Source organism: Cibotium barometz, chromosome 4 (genome assembly GCF_041138505.1).
Source record: "Cibotium barometz isolate CiBa-2024 chromosome 4, ASM4113850v1, whole genome shotgun sequence".
NCBI classification, from domain to species: domain Eukaryota; kingdom Viridiplantae; phylum Streptophyta; class Polypodiopsida; order Cyatheales; family Cibotiaceae; genus Cibotium; species Cibotium barometz.
Window position 1 is genome coordinate 50,442,066 of NC_141049.1, and position 17,629 is coordinate 50,459,694.

The following is a 17,629-nucleotide window of genomic DNA, read 5'->3' on the forward strand; positions in this document are numbered from 1 at the left end:
TAACAAAACATTATAAGGTATTGTCCACCTAAGATGATAGCTCATTCTGAGATAATCAAAACAACAACTTAAGGAGAAGATGATAAGGGGGTGAGGGCCAAGAGAACCTGCTTTGATATCAATTATTAGAGTGGAGATCGAGGTAGCAACATACACATAGATCAGCAAGAAAGAAGAGATAGATGAAAGCACAACAATCAAAGCAGATTAATTAGAAGACATTATCTCAAATTGAGAGAGACAAAGAAAGTGAAATTGACAGAGACAAAGAAAGTGAGCATTTGGGACAAGAGGGTTCCTATGTTCACAACCACAGCTAGAGAGAGAGAGAGAGATAAGGAGAGAGAGGGCCGCCTGTGCTGGGCTGCTGCAGCAACAAAACCGTGGAAGCTTCTGCAAAAGCTCAAGACCTCCGTGATGCAAAGCTCCCAGCCACCATTGGCTGAACAACACTCAGTAGTGTACCAAGAAATGCAGCAGCAAAGAGATGCTACTTTTTACGTAAATCTTGCTTACAGCTCTTTAGCCAGTCGTCTGATCTACACACAGGCGGATAGCCAATCTTAGCCTCTCTGCGTTCACTCACGTACTCAACTGAGTGACATGTCAGCAACAGGAGGCTTGACATCTATAATCACATAAGCGTGAGGTTCAGTACACAAATGACTGCACATTTCTGAGATGCCTCACACAGCTGTGTTATCATTCCCGTGTCATTATTGCAGAGGCGGCCAGCTGAAGAAGAGTAGAATAAGGCGAGCAGCAGAGCACAATATCGTCGTCGTCACAAAAACAGAGAAAGGCAGCGCACAACATCGTGTGAGCAGCTCGAGTACCCGCACCAAACAGTAGCCCCTTTTTTTTGTCAATGTAGCAAGTAGTACGCAAAGCACCGCAGACTACTCAGCTTAGTCCGAGGAACAGCAAACCCGCAAACGTAGTAGCCGCGAAGACGTCACAGCAATGCGGGGAAAAAAAAAGTGGAATGGAAAAGATAGTGTTTTCTTAAGAATATTTTTTATTTTTGTGATGGAAAAGAGCCCTCTGTTAGAGGCAGTTCACATAGAAAGCATATATTTTAGCCTTTATGTATATTGTTCAAATACTACCATGTTTTGGGCTTCACCAACATTAACAATAGCTTCATCAATTGGGTCATCATCAACAAGGCCTTCATCCAAACTCATAACAAAATCATCCTCCATAAAAAATTTTCACAAAAATGAAAAAGATTGTAAAAGTGGTGGCCAAATGAGCATGCAAAAATAGGTCAAATGTGCGTTAAGTAGCAACAAAAATGAAAGCTACAAGAAAAGATACAATTATGAAGAAGAAGGCGAAGCGGTAAAAAGCCTCACATCAAAAATTCATCTCACTATCCATTTCTTAGATAAAAAATTTTGTTATCCTACTTCTTACAAAAAGTGCTTATAACCAACCTCTAGGACTAATGACGTACCCAAGCTAGAAATTTATCTCGCGCCTAGAGCTAAAAATAGCATTAAGGAGGGAAGTGCCAAAGTAGCACGTGGACCAAAGCTTCTCATACAGAAAGTAAAAAGTCAAAATCATTTTCTAACCGACATCCAACCACCTTGAGTAGGCCAAAGATTTGGCAAGTAAGAAGTGCACAAAAGGGAGTGAGAATGAGTAGCCAAGTAAGAAGTGCACAAAAGGGAGTGAGAATGAGAAAAGTCTAGCATGAAGCCACATGAGCAAAGAAAATTATCCCACATTGATGTACAAGCCCAAGAGTGTACCTCCTTATATAAAAGGAGGCCATTTCAAGCAATGAACATATCACTTGCCCTTATCTCAAGTATCTTTATGTATCCAAGCTAATTCATCTTGGTGTCTAATTGTACTTGAGTGCATCTTGATTAGCACACATTCATGATGAGTTTTCTTCATTTCTATCCACCTTAGATTAGTGTTATTATCAATATAAGATTAGTTAGATAGATTTCTTGTCATTAAGAGAGCTTGATCCGTGTTTCTCAATAGATAAGCCAGATAATAGTGTATAATCTCTTAAATCCACCATGTAATGGGAAGCTTTTCTCATTAAGATGGTAATCCTCTTGCATAGCAGAATGCCCTTGTCTACATTCTTTGTGATTGCCCATATCGCTAAGGTGCGAGATAAAGCCTTGCACTTCATGAGCGCTTGTGTACCATTTCGCATCATCTTTACATGGAATACAATGACTACAAGGGAGGAAGAAGCCATATGTAGTGTGCATGGGGAGCATCTCTTCCAAATGTAATTCTACTTGTCGTCCACTAAATTCATCAATCTTAATCGCTCCCCATATACATACACCATAGAAGTCAAAATGACATATGATAGGAAAATTCAACAATAACCAACATTCCCATATTATTGTCACTTGCTTATTATCATGGTTCGACATAAATCTCCTAGATTTAGCTCCTCCAATTGATACATCTGCTAGCACATCTCCTATGGTCCCTAATTTCTTCTCATCCTTCTTAAGCTATACATGTCATCCGTGCAAACCTTTTCTAGAGAGTAAACTTTCACATTGTTCAATGCAAGCATCTGATAGCTATTGTGGTGGCCTAATAGAGTGAGCATAATCAAGATGAAGCCTAATAGCTATGGTGGTGGCCTAATAGAGTAAGCATGATCAAGATAAAGCCACCAATAGCTTATCAAGTATCCTTATCTTTGCATGTAGTGTATAAATGTGCACTCTCTCTAGGCATATAGCTTATATTGGATCTACCTTGAGGACAAGTTGTGGTTGTGATTAAGGAAGTTATTCCATCTTTCTCGATGTTGTCCCTTTACTCTTGGTCTTCTTTTCCTATGACTCCATTTGCTTTATCTTATTCTAGTTGGAGGTCTACCTAAAGTCACTGCAAATATGTACCAATTGATTGTGTTCATGCTTGCCTTACAATACATGTCAGAAGCGTAGCACCACCCACGACGAAAGTCACCACCAACAACACCCACAAAGGGTCGCGGCCAACCTAGGTAGGGCTCTCTCTCTTTCCCTCCTTTCCTGTGTGTCCACTCACACCAAAGGTGTGTTGGAGGGATGAGAGAGGCCAAGGGTGTCTTTTTTGACCCTTTATATGAAGGTGTGCAACACCACTTTTATGCATATGGGATTAAGGCTGCCATGTGTCAGCCAAGGAGAAGGAGCTCCATTCCAACATGCCCCTTCTTGAAGCCAGAGCACAAGGCTCTAATACCATGCTAGAAGCACAATGTTGACCACCACCCACGAAGGGCTGCCACCAACAACACCAAGAAAGGGTCGCAGCCCAACGGGCACTCTCTCTCTCCCTCCTATCTCCTGTGTCCACTCACACCAAAAGGTGTGTTGGAGGGATGAGAGAGGCCAAGGGCCTTTTTTGACCCTTTTATCTGGTGTGCAACACCACTTTTATGCATATGGGATTAAGGGCTACCGCCTGCTAGCCAAGGAGGAGGAGCTTCATTCCAACAATATAATCATGGATTTGTGATATTTACAAATCCCGTGCATTTTAAGGCCTTCAAATCTACACTCATATGCCACTCTATTGTGAAGCTCCCATAATCTTCCACATGAAGAAATTTTCCATTTTTTTACCATCAATAATCAAGGGGATTGGATTTCAGTGTGCAAGAATAACCATTTAAGAGTTTCATGACTCTTATTCGTCGGGACCTAAGTGGCACTATCCACCAAAATTTCATTTTTTTACTGCACACAATAGCCACCACCATCTCTCTTTCCTTGAGAGTAATCCATTACTAATCCATTCCATTTTTTGGTGTCTAAGGATTTGAGACTCTTCAAGCTTAAGAACAAAGACAAGAGTTGCATTACCCTCAGCAAGTGTCATTTTGTAAAACTTCACCACGATAGCCTCACGTCCATAAAGGCATTGTTAAGTATGTTGTATTCAAATGTTATCTTCTTATTCTTCATCTTCTCTAGAGTCATAGATCCTTCAATGTGAAAATACTCACCTATTAGGTCTAGAATAGCTAAGTTTTCTTGAAGTCTCACCTTACCCATAATATATGACCGTGATAGACAAAATACCTTTAGGAAACCAAGTTTAAGACCTTTGAACCATAACTTGGATATAACACGATATCCTTTCCTACTTATTCTAATTGTATCACAAGCCTCCATCACTTTTGGCTTCACCAAATCATGAAGATCATGCTAAACTACTTTAGGAACCATCCTACAAAGGTCAAAACACTCTGTAAGCTTAAGCATCTCAAATACACCATGGTTTATAACCATAGTGATCCTATCACTACATTCTTGAAGGTCGAAGTTAACTAACCAAGAGCTACGGGCTCCATTATTCAGCTTGAAGCAATTGGTTCTATGAGTTCCTATCATCCATATAGTTGCTTAGAGCATAGCTTGGGTCCCTTGTCATCTTCTTACGTAGGCATTCCTTAGCAATGCCTCGATTCCTTGCACTTATAATGAAATCAAGGAATGAACAAAATTGTAAACGATGGAACAAATGCTACGGGCTCCATTCTTCAGCTTGAAGCAATTGGTTCTATGAGTTCCTATCATCCATATAGTTGCTTAGAGCATAGCTGGGTCCCTTGTCATCTTCTTATGTAGGCATTCCTTAGCAATGCCTCGATTCCTTGCACTTATAATGAAATCAAGGAATGAACAAAATTGTAAACGATGGAACTTTCCACACCCTCAGAGTTATTAGCTCCAACCCATCATGGCTGGTCATTTTTCCAAAAAAGTTAGAAAGTACGAAAGGCTTGGTACATTATGCCCCAACCCAAAGGAGGCAAACTAAGCAAGGGTGTAGACAAACCCCCTCTCAAAAACTCAACAGTTGTAACTATTCTCTTTGAGAATAGTTTGCCTTATGAACTTGATATAACCCCTTTTCAAAGAAGTAATGTTTATCCAAAGTGAAGATCTAAGGGGGTGTCCATGGAAATGTTGTGAAGGGTTGAAATGGACCAAGTGAAAGAAGGGCTTGATGAGCACCATACATAATGAGATTGATGTGTTGGAGCTCTATTGGCATGCCAACTCGCAAATCAAATTCATCATAAGATTTCCAACCTCCCATTTACAATTGTAACAAACATCTTCATCTCCCAACTAATCCACTATAGCTCCCGCTACATTTGTAATGGACATCATTATCTCCCAACTAATCACCCACAATTAGCATAACACCATACAAGTTACAACCACCTCTCCCATAGACGATTTTGCCAATTCACATAGCAAAATTGTCATAACTTTTTTGGCCTCACCTACAATTGTAACTGACATCTAAATCTCCTAAAACTAATTGACTATGATTAGCCTAACACTATCCAACCAACCCTCCTAGAGACAATTGTGCATGCAAGCTCGCATCTAGCATTATCGACATGCTTTACCTTTCACCTCGATGTGAATGCAAACAAGACATTCTGAGCTTCACTTTCACGTGATCAAAGCATACATATACCATAGACCATCAAATATATACAACTATAAGAGGCATGCACAAAAACCATAGGCTGTCAAATATGTAAACAACCTTGCATATGCCATCAAATACTACTTAGCCTCTCTCACGCTAGCCCTTCATCTAGGGTTGATACCACACTTCACATGGGGTTGATAGGCTTGATTTTTTGACCCTTCACATGGGGTTGATAGGCTTGATTTTTTACCACCATCAGTCACGTTTTTGAGAATGTTAGGTTAAAAAGCCTACTAAAATAGTTCTTAGGTGTCAAATTATACATAAACAATGAAAAACTTGCATGTTTCATCCCTTTTCCCTCACATCTCCCTTGTATTATCTTAAGTAAGAGTTTCACAAAGCTACCACATGGCACTAATTTGGAAGTTCATGAAGAAGAGTTTTTTGGAATGTTGGGTTAAAAAGTCTACTAAAATAATTCTTAGGTGTCAAAAATTATACATAAACAATGAGAATTTGAATTTGGAGGTTAGAAGTAGAATATGTGCTCTCGGGTCACCCAACTAGTGGGATGAATAAAGGTACCCACCCAAACCTGGTTCCTTTCCCATCACATTGTACGAATACGAGTGCCTACCCCTGGTTGAGACTCGCACGAGTCATCGCATTAACATTATGAGGGGCGGGGAGGGGGAGAGAGAGAAAGAGAAAAAGAGAGAGACCCACCGTAATGACCAGCTTAGTCATTTATACTTCAATAAAGATGGGCAGAACATTAGCATGAAACAACCCAGCATTTCATACAATGATTTTAAGAGAAATGATGGTTGCTTTTGAAAGCGAGAAACAAAAGCTAGAAAGGAAGGGTATCGTACAAAGAAATCATTGGCTAGGCTTCGGCGTTGGATGAGCTGAGTGTAGGCAGGATTAGGATACGGGATAAAAGAGGTGGATTAAGAGAAATAGGGTGGATTAGGATACGGGATAAAAGAGGTGGATTAAGAGAAATAGGGTGGATTAGGGAAGCGGGTGAGATGCTTATGGTTTGAGGTAAATGAAAGTTACCTTAGGAGCAAAAGATTAAGGTTGGTGACGGTGGTTTAATGTTGAATAAGAGGCTAAAACGTCTCGACGGCTGGGACATGAACTGGGAACTGGTTGATGAACTCACTCCAGCAGTTGTGAGCGTGAACGTCAGTGAGAGACCGCCACACAGCGCTGTTACATTTAAAGCCGGAGCCGAAGCCGATCTGCCACACGCGGTCACCCTTCTTAACTCTGCCTTTCGCCTCGAGGTAGGCTAATTCATACCAAATAGAGCTGCTGGACGTGTTGCCAAACCTGTACAAGGTCATGCGGCTCGGCTCCATGTGCCTCTCAGAAAGCATCAGATTCTTCTCCACTTCGTCCAACACAGCTCTCCCACCTGCGTGGATGCAGAAGTGCTCAAAGGCAACCTTAAAGTCTGGAATATAAGGCCTCATGCTAAGCTTGAAGAACTTCCTCCCAAGCAGAGTTGCAAAGAAATGGATCTGCTCATATATAGGCAGCACCAGAGGGCCTAGTGTGGTTATATTGGCCTTGAGTGCATTGCCTGCTACACTCATTAACTCTCTGGAGAGCTTAACCCCTATCACACCAGACGTATCGTCTTGCTGCTGCACACACCAGTAGCTCTTATCTTCTGCCGCTTTGTGAGTCCTCACTATGTGCTGCAGCTCATACTTTGCCTTTTTCCTATCACATGGGATGTTTGTTAACAATGCTGCACACCCTCCTAGCCTGAACAAACAGTTGGACACTAGCATGGGCTTGTCGTTGCCTGTGTACCAGTTGAGAGTAATGTTCTCAGTGCTAATCACAAGCGCATACGTTCTCCTATGCACTTTGAGTAGCTCCTTAGCTAATCCAACTGCTATAACACCAGCACTGCACCCCATTCCACCCAAATTGTAGCTCCGTATATTGCCCCTCATCTTATACCTATTCACAATCATTGCGCACATAGAAGGGGAGGGGCAAAACACACTGCAATTCACCACTAATATGCCAACGTCCCTTGCCTTGACGCTAGATTTGGCAAAAAGCTCATCTAGGCAGCCAAACATCACATCTTCTGCCTCCCTTCTAGCCTCTTCCAGGCATGGGTTGGGCGGCACATTGGTCACTGCGCGCGGGAAATAAGTTTCCTGCCCTATACCTGACCTCTGCAAGATCTTCTTCTGAAAATCAAGGCTTTCCTCTGTGAACTTGCCAACGAGCCCAGACTTGACCATGAAGTCAGGCATGGGCAACTTCCTCTCATTAGGAGGCCTGTAGCAGGCAAAGTCCAGCAGATAGACATGCTTGCGAGTGAACAAAAAGTAGTGTAGAAGCCCACAGCAGAGGAGAGTAGCAAGGGCAACAACGGCAACACCAGGAAGACCCAACAACTCAAACTGAAGAAACTGAAAGTACTCATATCTGGCAAGCTTCTCAAGCTGGATGAGAGCAAGAGCAAGAGGTGGCACAGCCAAGAAAGGGAAGACATAGCTAAGAAGGCGCCCCTTAAGATTGATCGACTGTTTATGATAAGGCTCGGGTTCATGCAAGGAGCTAGCAGGTGACGGCAACGAAGGGTCTAGACCCATGGTCGGTGTTTAAGGCAGAACCTCTTTGGAGAGGGACAGAAGGTTAAGCGGAAACAAGCAGAGGTGGGGGACAAGCTTACAGTTGATGATAAAAGGCGGAAGGCTGAGGGAAGGCTAACGCAGCGTTAGGGTAGCTTGATAAGAGGGGCAGCATGTATGGCTGCAAATGCAAGGCAGGTGCTCATATCCCTGCCATACAGACACAGTTCATGTGGAGCTAGCACCAATATCCAACGGTCAACCAAGGCAAGCACAGTTGAATGGAAAACAGTTGCGTGGAGTTACTGCCCTGAGGTTCCCTCCTGTAGAGAACGTTTAATGCTGAGCCAGGAAGTAGCTGTACTCGCGCATACAAGGCTGTATGCGTGTAGACAAAATTTATTTTCCCTGGGGAATTTCCTTTTTTAAAAAAGCGACTGGCCTTGAAATTAACGGCTGAGATGACGGCAATTTTATGATGGGCCCACGTCAAGCACTACTAGGTTTTATGGTTCGAATACGGATTCACGGCGAAGTAGGTGGGATTCACCCAGTTTCTAAAGTCTAAACTGTAGTTCGATAGAATTCTCTTTTTCACACGTGGTGTGAATCCCACCACACCGACTCTCCGTATTTCACGCCTACAAATATAGCGGTGAGAGTTGTGCAATGTTATTGTCCGCCCGTGAACTACCCAGCCTCTATTATCTGTGCCACCAAAAAAAAAAACTCGCCGCATTTGTGAACAGCCCCCCCTTTGCAGAACTAGGTTTTTAAATTAGATATTGGAGTGGCTGGTTGATCCTTGGACAAAAGCCCTTTAACGATCTAAGGGGCGGGTGGAAGCTCACAAAAAAGTTTTGCCCAACCAATCAAATCACCACAATCACTTGCCTGTCTGACATTTCTTTACAGACTATGACCACGCCCATGCACCCTCAGTGTTGACGTATTTGCTGATTGGAGCCCAACAACCACCGTTCCAGTTCCATGCAGAGTAGCCTGCCCACAGCTCTCAATTGCAGGACTCCTTTTCCGTGAGCGTGCCCGTGGTCTGTAAAGGATATTGTCGCCTAGCAATTTTTATCAAAAAGGTGCCTGCCCACAGCTCTCAACCTTTTTCATGGGCAAGCCCGTAGTCTGTAAACACCCTAAGACACTTTCAATCGCTTTCAACATGCATTGTGCATCGCCTCAAACCTTGCACTTATACATTTCTGGTTCGCGGGAAGGTGAATTACTCCATCGGCTCACAACCAACCCCTGTCGCGTAGTTCACTAGCATCGAACTCGAGCCCCCATGATGGGACCCAACCATTCTACCAGACTACGCGCTCGTGGGCTTGCACTTATACATTTCTATTGTAGTAGTGCCTAAATGCTAGCATAACGACCTTCAAAGCCATGCTAGTTTATGGGGGTTTCACAGGTTTTTTTCAGGTATGGGTATGGCATGGTGTTGATTGTAGCTTCTACTCTTGGGGTCCATGTGTTATGTAAGGACCTTTTTGTATGATCGCCTTTCCCTTTTCTTCTCTAAATTAATAAAAAGCGTCAGTTTTTAAAAAAAAAGCCATGCACATGATATCCTATGATGAGTAGCCTCGAGCCTTCTTGGCACATTTTAAGTATGATGTGGTGTATTAATTTTTAGTTAGATTTTGAGTATATTTCGTACTAGTGGTGAGTAGTTTAATAGTTTTTTGGCCTCGTGGAAAGGCCTTAGTGTTCACTGTTAGATTAATACTCCAAAATATCCTTTATGACATTAGGGAGCAATGGACTAAGGTTTATTATGATTTTATCCATGTAAAAGCACCAGTAATAGAGTCAAAATTCAGAGCCTATGAGCTATGGAGAGGTGGAGAGATCTAGGCTTTTTGGAGGAGGTTTAGGAGGTGATGTAGGAGTTGCCCTCTAGGATTATTCCCACGAGTTTCATCAGAAGAGAATCGTACCATTGATGCCTATTTAAAGAGGCCACTCATCTAATACAAGTGTGTTGATTATGCTAATCACACCTATGTTATGTTAATCTTTGTTTAATCCTTCTTGCTAAAGTATTTCATTATGCTTTATCATGATGTTTCTTGATCACGTTGATCAACCCTAATCCCTTCATTTGGTATCGAGCAAGGTTACTACTTTCATTAGTGTCATTATCAACTTATTAGATTGATTAATTCTAAAATTAATCAAGATTAAGTTGTTTTAAGCTTCTCCTATAAACCACTACTCAGTGGTGGGTGCAAACCAACTCATACTCCACACCATCGGTAAACCATTTTCACAGCCTTGAAGCCGACCCAACTCGTGTGCTGGCCCATCAAAGAAGCCCTTTGATTTGAGCTCAAAACTGGCAGAATTTTCGCTTGCAAACGACGCGTTTTAAAAAAAAAGGAAAATGGAGATAATTCCTTGGTCATTGTGCAATCACCTAATTCCTCATAACTACAAGGGTTTTTGGGCATGCCCAACATGGTGGTAATGCCAATTTCAGCAATAGAGGTCGTCTACATCAACTTTTAGGCCTGGGCACTCCTCAAAAACCCATTCTGGTAAAATCAAAATTAAACACTTCATTTTTGGGTTTATCTTGTGATTAAGGCTTTCAACTTCATCAAAGACTCATTGCTATTTGGTTGACTTGAAGCATTTTAACAACAAAGAAGCATAACTTGGTCTTATTCATCCTCCACTAGTGCATTGTTTTCTGCATAAAAACAATGAGAGATCCACTAATCCGAGGTTAATTAGGCCTAATCTTTGAGTTTTTTTGTAATTGAATGTGCATTCATGCTATTGGGAAGGTGTTACAAAGCTCTATCAACTCACATTATGGTTGCCCATTAGTTTTGGAAGCTCATTGATCATTAGAAGTTTACTATTCATTTGTTGTGGAAGCTCATGCACATTCTTTCATTATGCCAAGCTCAAGTGAATCATCTAATAGAAATCACATCAAAAAGATGATTACAAAAATAAGAAAGAAGCCACACTGCTATGTTTATGCAAGGGCTATGGTCTCAGTGTTTTTTTTAGCAATAGCATGCATGTGTATGGTGAGGACGAATTCTAGATAGTCTTGCTAGATTGTATTGTTAGGTATTCATCCCATAAGTAAGACCTTCCCTACAATGGCTTATTCACCTAAGACAGAATTTCCAGACATGGCGAACTAAGGTTAAATTTACTTTGATGAAGAAAGGTTTGTGGAATGTTGCAAATGGTAAAGATAAAAAACCAAGCACAAGGGATGCAGAGGCTACATGGCTAACCAAAGATGAAAAAAAACTTGCCATTATAGCCCTAGGATTAAGTGATAATCTCATCCACCATATCAATGGGAAAGAAACCTCAAATGAAGCTTGGGAGACACTCAACATAGTTTTTGGAACACAAGCCAAGAACTCCAGAATCTCTCTTCTTATAAAGTTCTTTAAACTAAAAATGAATGTGGGGGATTCTCTTCCTACTCATCTAAATTATATGAAGAGCATTCTAACCCAACTTGTAAGAATCAACAAAACAATGAAGATGATGAAGTTACTGCAGTACTCCTAAAGAGTCTACCACAAGATGAGTATGGTAACATTGTTACCATACTCACCAATCTCCCTTCTCCTTCACTACTGCATGTAGAGGCTTCTCTACTTAAAGAAGAGAAGAAGATCAAGTAAAGGCAAGGACACACTTACAATGAGGGTGCTTATTTTAACCAAGGAGGCTATAAGAAACATGGATCACAGACATCTTTCAAAGGATCTTTTTAGAAAAAGGAGTTCCCTAAGAAGTCTTGTAACTTCACGGGAAAGCTAACAACAAAGACAAAGATTGTTTTTTCAAGAAAAAGGCTCAAAAGGCCTTGCTTTTGCAAAGGAATCAGATTCAAGTGAAGATGAAACAAAGGAAGAAGTAGGAGCCTCACATGAGGCCAACTTTATTTTAGATAGTTGGGCTTTCTAAAATAGAACTTTCCCTTTCCACAGTCATCCTCATATCCTAAACTAGTTGTAAACATAACTAGGATCTAGCATCTGGCATCATAAATGGCATTGTAAACCTAATTGGAGTAAGAGCCATGGGCACCAACAAGGTCATCATATCCATCATTGTAACCTGCAATTAGCACTAGCATTGTCATCAACTTTAGTCATGGATATTTTGTCGAGGGGGAGTGTTGGATTAATACTCCAAAATATTCTTTATGACATTAGGGAACAAGGGACTAAGGTTCATTATGATTTTATCCATGTAAAAGCACTAGTAATAGAGTCAAAAGTCAAAGCCCATGAGTTATGGAGAGGTGGAGAGAATCTAGGCTTTTTGGAGGAGGTTTAGGAGGTGATGTAGGAGTTTCCCTCTAGGATTATTCCCACGAGTTTCATCAGAAGAGCAATGTACCATTGATGCCTATTTAAAGAGGCCACTCATCTGATACAAGTGTGCTTGATTATGCTAATCACACCTATGCTATGTTAATCTTTGTTTAAGCCTTCTTGCATAAGTATTTCATTATGCTTATCATGGTGTTTCTTGATCACTTTGATCCACCCTAATCCTTTTATTTACTTGAGGTTTTTGGCTAGGGATATTTTCGAGGTACAATTCGTGGCTATGGAAGTTTTTAAGGCACAATAAGTAGAAAATTTTATTAAATCACGTAGCCACCTCTCCAAGATGAGACCCACTTTATGTAATCCCTACTTTCTCTCCCTCTCTCTCTAACCCCCTACTTTTATTCCTCTTCCCCTACTCTCTCTCCTATCTCTCCCTCTCTTTCTAACCCCCTACTTTTATTCCTCTTCCCCTACTATCTCTCCCTCTCCTTCTAACCCCCTACTTTTATTCTTGTTCCCCTACTTTCTCTCCCTTTCTTTTTAGACCTCACACCCTTCTCTCCATAAAATAAAATGAGCCCTAGCTCTACTTCTATAGAGTTTTAATTACCAAAAATAGAATGAAGAAGAAGAAGAAGGATTGAAGATACACAACCCTTCAATTTACGCTTTAAAATGGGCACCTCCATCTAATTATTTAAAAAACCCTTGATCATGTATTGGTATCCTATTCTATCTCTCTAGGCTTGCCTGCTTCTCTCTCTCTCTCTCTCTCTCTCTCTCTCTCTCTCTCTCTCTATATATATATATATATATATATATATATTTATATTTATATTTATATATAGGTAAGCCTTTGTGAACATCCATATTCTTGTTCCCCTACTTTCTCTCCCTTTCTTTTTAGAGCTCACACCCTTCTCTCCATAAAATAAAATGAGCCCTAGCTCTACTTCTATAGAGTTTTAATTACCAAAAATAGAATGAAGAAGAAGAAGAAGGATTGAAGATACACAACCCTTCAATTTACGCTTTAAAATGGGCACCTCCATCTAATTATTTAAAAAACCCTTGATCATGTATTGGTATCCTATTCTATCTCTCTTGGCTTGCCTGCTTCTCTCTCTCTCTCTCTCTCTCTCTCTCTCTCTCTCTCTCTCTATATATATATATATATATATATATATATATATATATATATATATATTTATATATAGGTAAGCCTTTGTGAACATCCATAGGATGTACTCCTTGTTTTAATATTTAGAGGTATATATTTGGCCTTGAGAAACGCTTGTGGAGCTAAGAAGTTTGAGTAAGCTTTTTGTCAGGTTAGTAACATGTTACTTTTTTTTTTGTTTCTAATGTAATATTTTACCAAAAATATTTTAAGTATTTTAAATTGCATGGTATTATTACTTATGTTAAATGCTATTACTATTTGTGGCTATATGTAAAAAATTTAAGTTTATATAGAAAATATAACCAACAATTGATTATTTATATGAGCAAAAATTGATGAATATCATTATTTTTTCTTTACGAGTACATTCATGGAGGAGACTAGGAGAAGATCCAACGTTGGTCAACCACCAAGGAAGGATAAAAACTCTTTGGCATGCCTCATTCCCAACATGAAAATAATGAACATGCATCTAGAACTTTAGCCCATACTTTGCTTGATACCATTGATAGAGCTGAAGAAGATGTACCTTCTATAGAGCCGAAGAAGAAGAAGGTTAAGGTAGGAGAGAGAAGAAACTTTAGGCATGAGTGAAAGTTTCTCTTTGATTGGGCTTTGAGTGAGAGAAACAAAGAAGGGAAGAAAAGCGTTAAATGTAAGTTTTGTTGTGAGTTTAAAATGGATAATCCTTTCGAAAAAATGAGTAGTACAACATTACAAAAACATGTGAATTCTGTTTTACATCATTTCCAAAGGTGGGAGATGATAGAAAAATAAGTCACATTACCAATCCAAATTCTTGTCGAGCTTCTGCTTGACCATGAAAAGCAAGGCATCATTAACTGATACAAGTGATGTATTTTGTTGATATATGAGATATTTCATTAGAGTCATATAAGCCTAGTTGTGACTTTCTTAGATTTATGGAAACTCCACATATGCATAGGAGTGATGGGTATTTTTCTTACACAAATCGCGCTTCCGGAATTGAATTTTAAAAGCCATGAAGGATGTGTATTGGACACATCTTGTAAGAGATATTCAAAAGAGTCCATTTTTATCTGTGCTTTTTGATAACAGTACCAATAATGCATTAGGAGGCACTTGAAAATAGTGTACATGACATATTTGAGTGGTGAGGGTTGAGGACCAAGTGTATATAAGTTTATCACTCTTTTATGTATCAAAGATAAGACATGGGAAAATGGTTTTGAGGCCCTGACTCATTGGATGGTCATTTGGTGTTTCTACTCAATTATGTAGAGAAGTACCCTCTTTGGTGAGTGTTCAATGTGTTGCGCATAGAGAGGCATTGGTTATAATTGGAGATGCATGTAGAAGGTTTCTAGAGTTTTTCCAAGTTAAGTGTATGTAAGTTTATCACTCTTTTATGTATCAAAGATAAGACAGGGCAAAATGGTTTTAAGGCCCTGACTCATTGGATGGACATTTGGTGTTGCTACTCGATTATGTAGAGAAGTACCCTCTTTGGTGAGTGTTTAATGTGTTGCGCATAGAGAGGCATTGGTTATAATTGGAGATTCATGTAGAAAGTTTCTAGAGTTTCTCCAAGTTAATAAGTTTGCAAACAAAATCTATAGCTAGGTTGGGGCTTCTACTAAAAGGCATGAAGAGCTTTCAACCTTGATGAAAGCATTTTCTCATCATTGCCTAGAAGTTCCAAGAATTCATGAAGCTCGTTGGCTATCTAGGGGACGTGTGATGGAGAGATCAGTAAGATTCATGCATGCATTGCAAAAGAATAACAATGAGCTATATAAAATGGAAACCAATATATATGAAATGTAATCCTGGCTCCATCTTCTTGGTGATATTCTTGTTGAGATGAACGATTTTAATATGTACTTCCAAAAAGAAGATGTGGATATATCACTCAAATTGCTATGAAGTTAGATGTCAAGATATCACTTCTACATACTTGAAATAACCATTTGGTCTCAGTTTGAAATCATTCTTAAGAGATTTTTTAAGGCAATCAAAAGATGGTTTTCTCTTGTATGTGGATGAAAACACTTTTCCTCAACCTCAATGTTCCATCCCCACTAGAGGATCACTTGCTGCTTGTGTGGGAAGTTTGGGTCTAAAGAGCATGAATTTATAAATGAGAGTGACTGGTGAAGTAGAGTATGTTGAGTTTACTCTTACCATAATAAAGGCATATCCTAGGGCTACTTTTCATGAAGCTTCTTGGATAAAATGTGGTAGTAATTTAAATTGGATTCGTGCTTATCCAGATCTAATGAGGCTTTGATAGATGTGCATGTTAGTACAATAGCATATGAGCATAGTTTTTCCAAGAAGAATCGAATTACGAATGGTGTGAATGAAGTAGTTTTTGTCTTGAGACCCTAGATATGCTTATGTTTTTATCACTAATAAGTGCTCCATAGATATTATATGAGATGGATTGGGAGGTGATTTATGGGGCTTGGATAGCCATGAAAGCTCGTGAAAAACCACAATACAAGAGTAAGTGATGCTGGCGAGTGGGAGTTTTTTAGCAGGTGAGAGAAACCAATTCTTGCACTATCTGGGATTGTCCTTGGTGCCTACCCCAACCATTACTTGTAATGGTCTCCCAAGGTTTGTAACCTCAAGGGAGCATCAAATACATAAGATATGGAAAAGGATTTTCTGCCTAAACTTAGAATGATGTATGGACCTAAAACTAAGAGATGGTACAAGAAGGTGAAGCAAATAAACTACACTTTTGTTGCCTTTATTGAGAACCTAGCTAGCACTAGACCAACAGTCAAAATCTGGTTCAAGAAAGGTGACGTGTTGGAGAAATAGGCTCCTAGAGGATGTACCACAGAGGCTATGGTGGAAGCTTGCATTCTACTTGGTTATCAAATTTCTTAGGAGAAATCCTCTTTTGTATTTGAGGATGATAGATGGGATTTGATTTGTAACTTGCTTAATAGATTGGATTTGATTTGTAACTTGCTTAATAGAGGGGGTGATGGATAAATTAGCTGTTGGTAGCCTGTTTGTAAGGCTGGAAAGATGTAATGCTTTTTTAATAATACATATATATGTATTGGTCTCCCAAAAAATAAATAACTTAGAATGATGTAGATAAGGTCAAAAGAAGAAGAAGCAAAGACAATGACCAACATCAAGAGCATGTTACAACTACAAAATAGTGACTTATTAACCTTTTTTTGTATTATTATAATTTTGAATATAAATATTGAACTTCATAGAGAAAAGTTCTTTTAATATATAGTTTTCGAAAAGGTCACTCTTAAAAACTCTGTAGGCCAACTTGAAAAGCAAGTTTTCTTCTCTGAAGTCTAGCCCTCACCAGCAATCGGTAGGTCAGTTGGTTAAAGTGGATAGCTTGTAACCCAAGGTAATGGGTTCGATCCTACATTGCATGGTGCTACATTGTACCTCCTAAACCCGTAGGTGTGTGTGTGTGTTTGTAAGAAGGGCATGCGGGACCCTCATGTAATAAAAATCGTCGAACTTTTTTTATTATAAAAAGGAAGTCTAGCCCTTATACTGGTTTCAAATTGAAAGCCAAGGACACTATTGATAATGCTTACTTTGCAAAGTAATTGCCGTGCACGCTAGCATTTCTGCCACTGTTATAACAGCTTGTGTGTTGTGACTCGTGAGCATCGTAGTGTACCGTGGGCACCACTACTTGCGAGGGATGCCAGACTCTGGTTACTGCTGGACGTGTTACGGTAGCTATCAGGCAAGACCTTGCCTTTTGGGTGGGTGAGCTTGGGCCTATAGGTATATTTCGGGGTGCCTATGTACGTGGCACCCCGTGGGCCCGGTCACCCGGTCAATGGCCGAGTGACGGGTCCATTTGTAGACATATGTCCATAAGGTGTTATGGACATGTGTTTATGTCACAAGTGTGCGCGCGGTGTAGTGGATAGGAGCTTCGCCTCCCTTGGCAGGGACTTGGGTTCGAATCACAGCAAACGCACTGACGTGTGTTCATAACTCTTTTGCACGGTTGTCTGTACCACTATCTTCTGTACTGAGGCGGTAGGTGACCGCTCATGCTGGGACCC

The 17,629-nt window shown here is 40.1% G+C and overlaps 1 pseudogene across 1 annotated transcript; it reads right to left on the minus strand.

Moving 5' to 3' along the window:
* Nucleotides 1–6,218: 6,218 nt before the first annotated feature.
* Nucleotides 6,219–8,360, minus strand: LOC147639363 (3-ketoacyl-CoA synthase 11 pseudogene; annotated as a pseudogene). Its single transcript, XR_015264733.1, has one exon. The product of XR_015264733.1 is annotated as a 3-ketoacyl-CoA synthase 11 pseudogene (transcript).
* Between the last annotated feature and the right edge of the window lie 9,269 nt (nucleotides 8,361–17,629).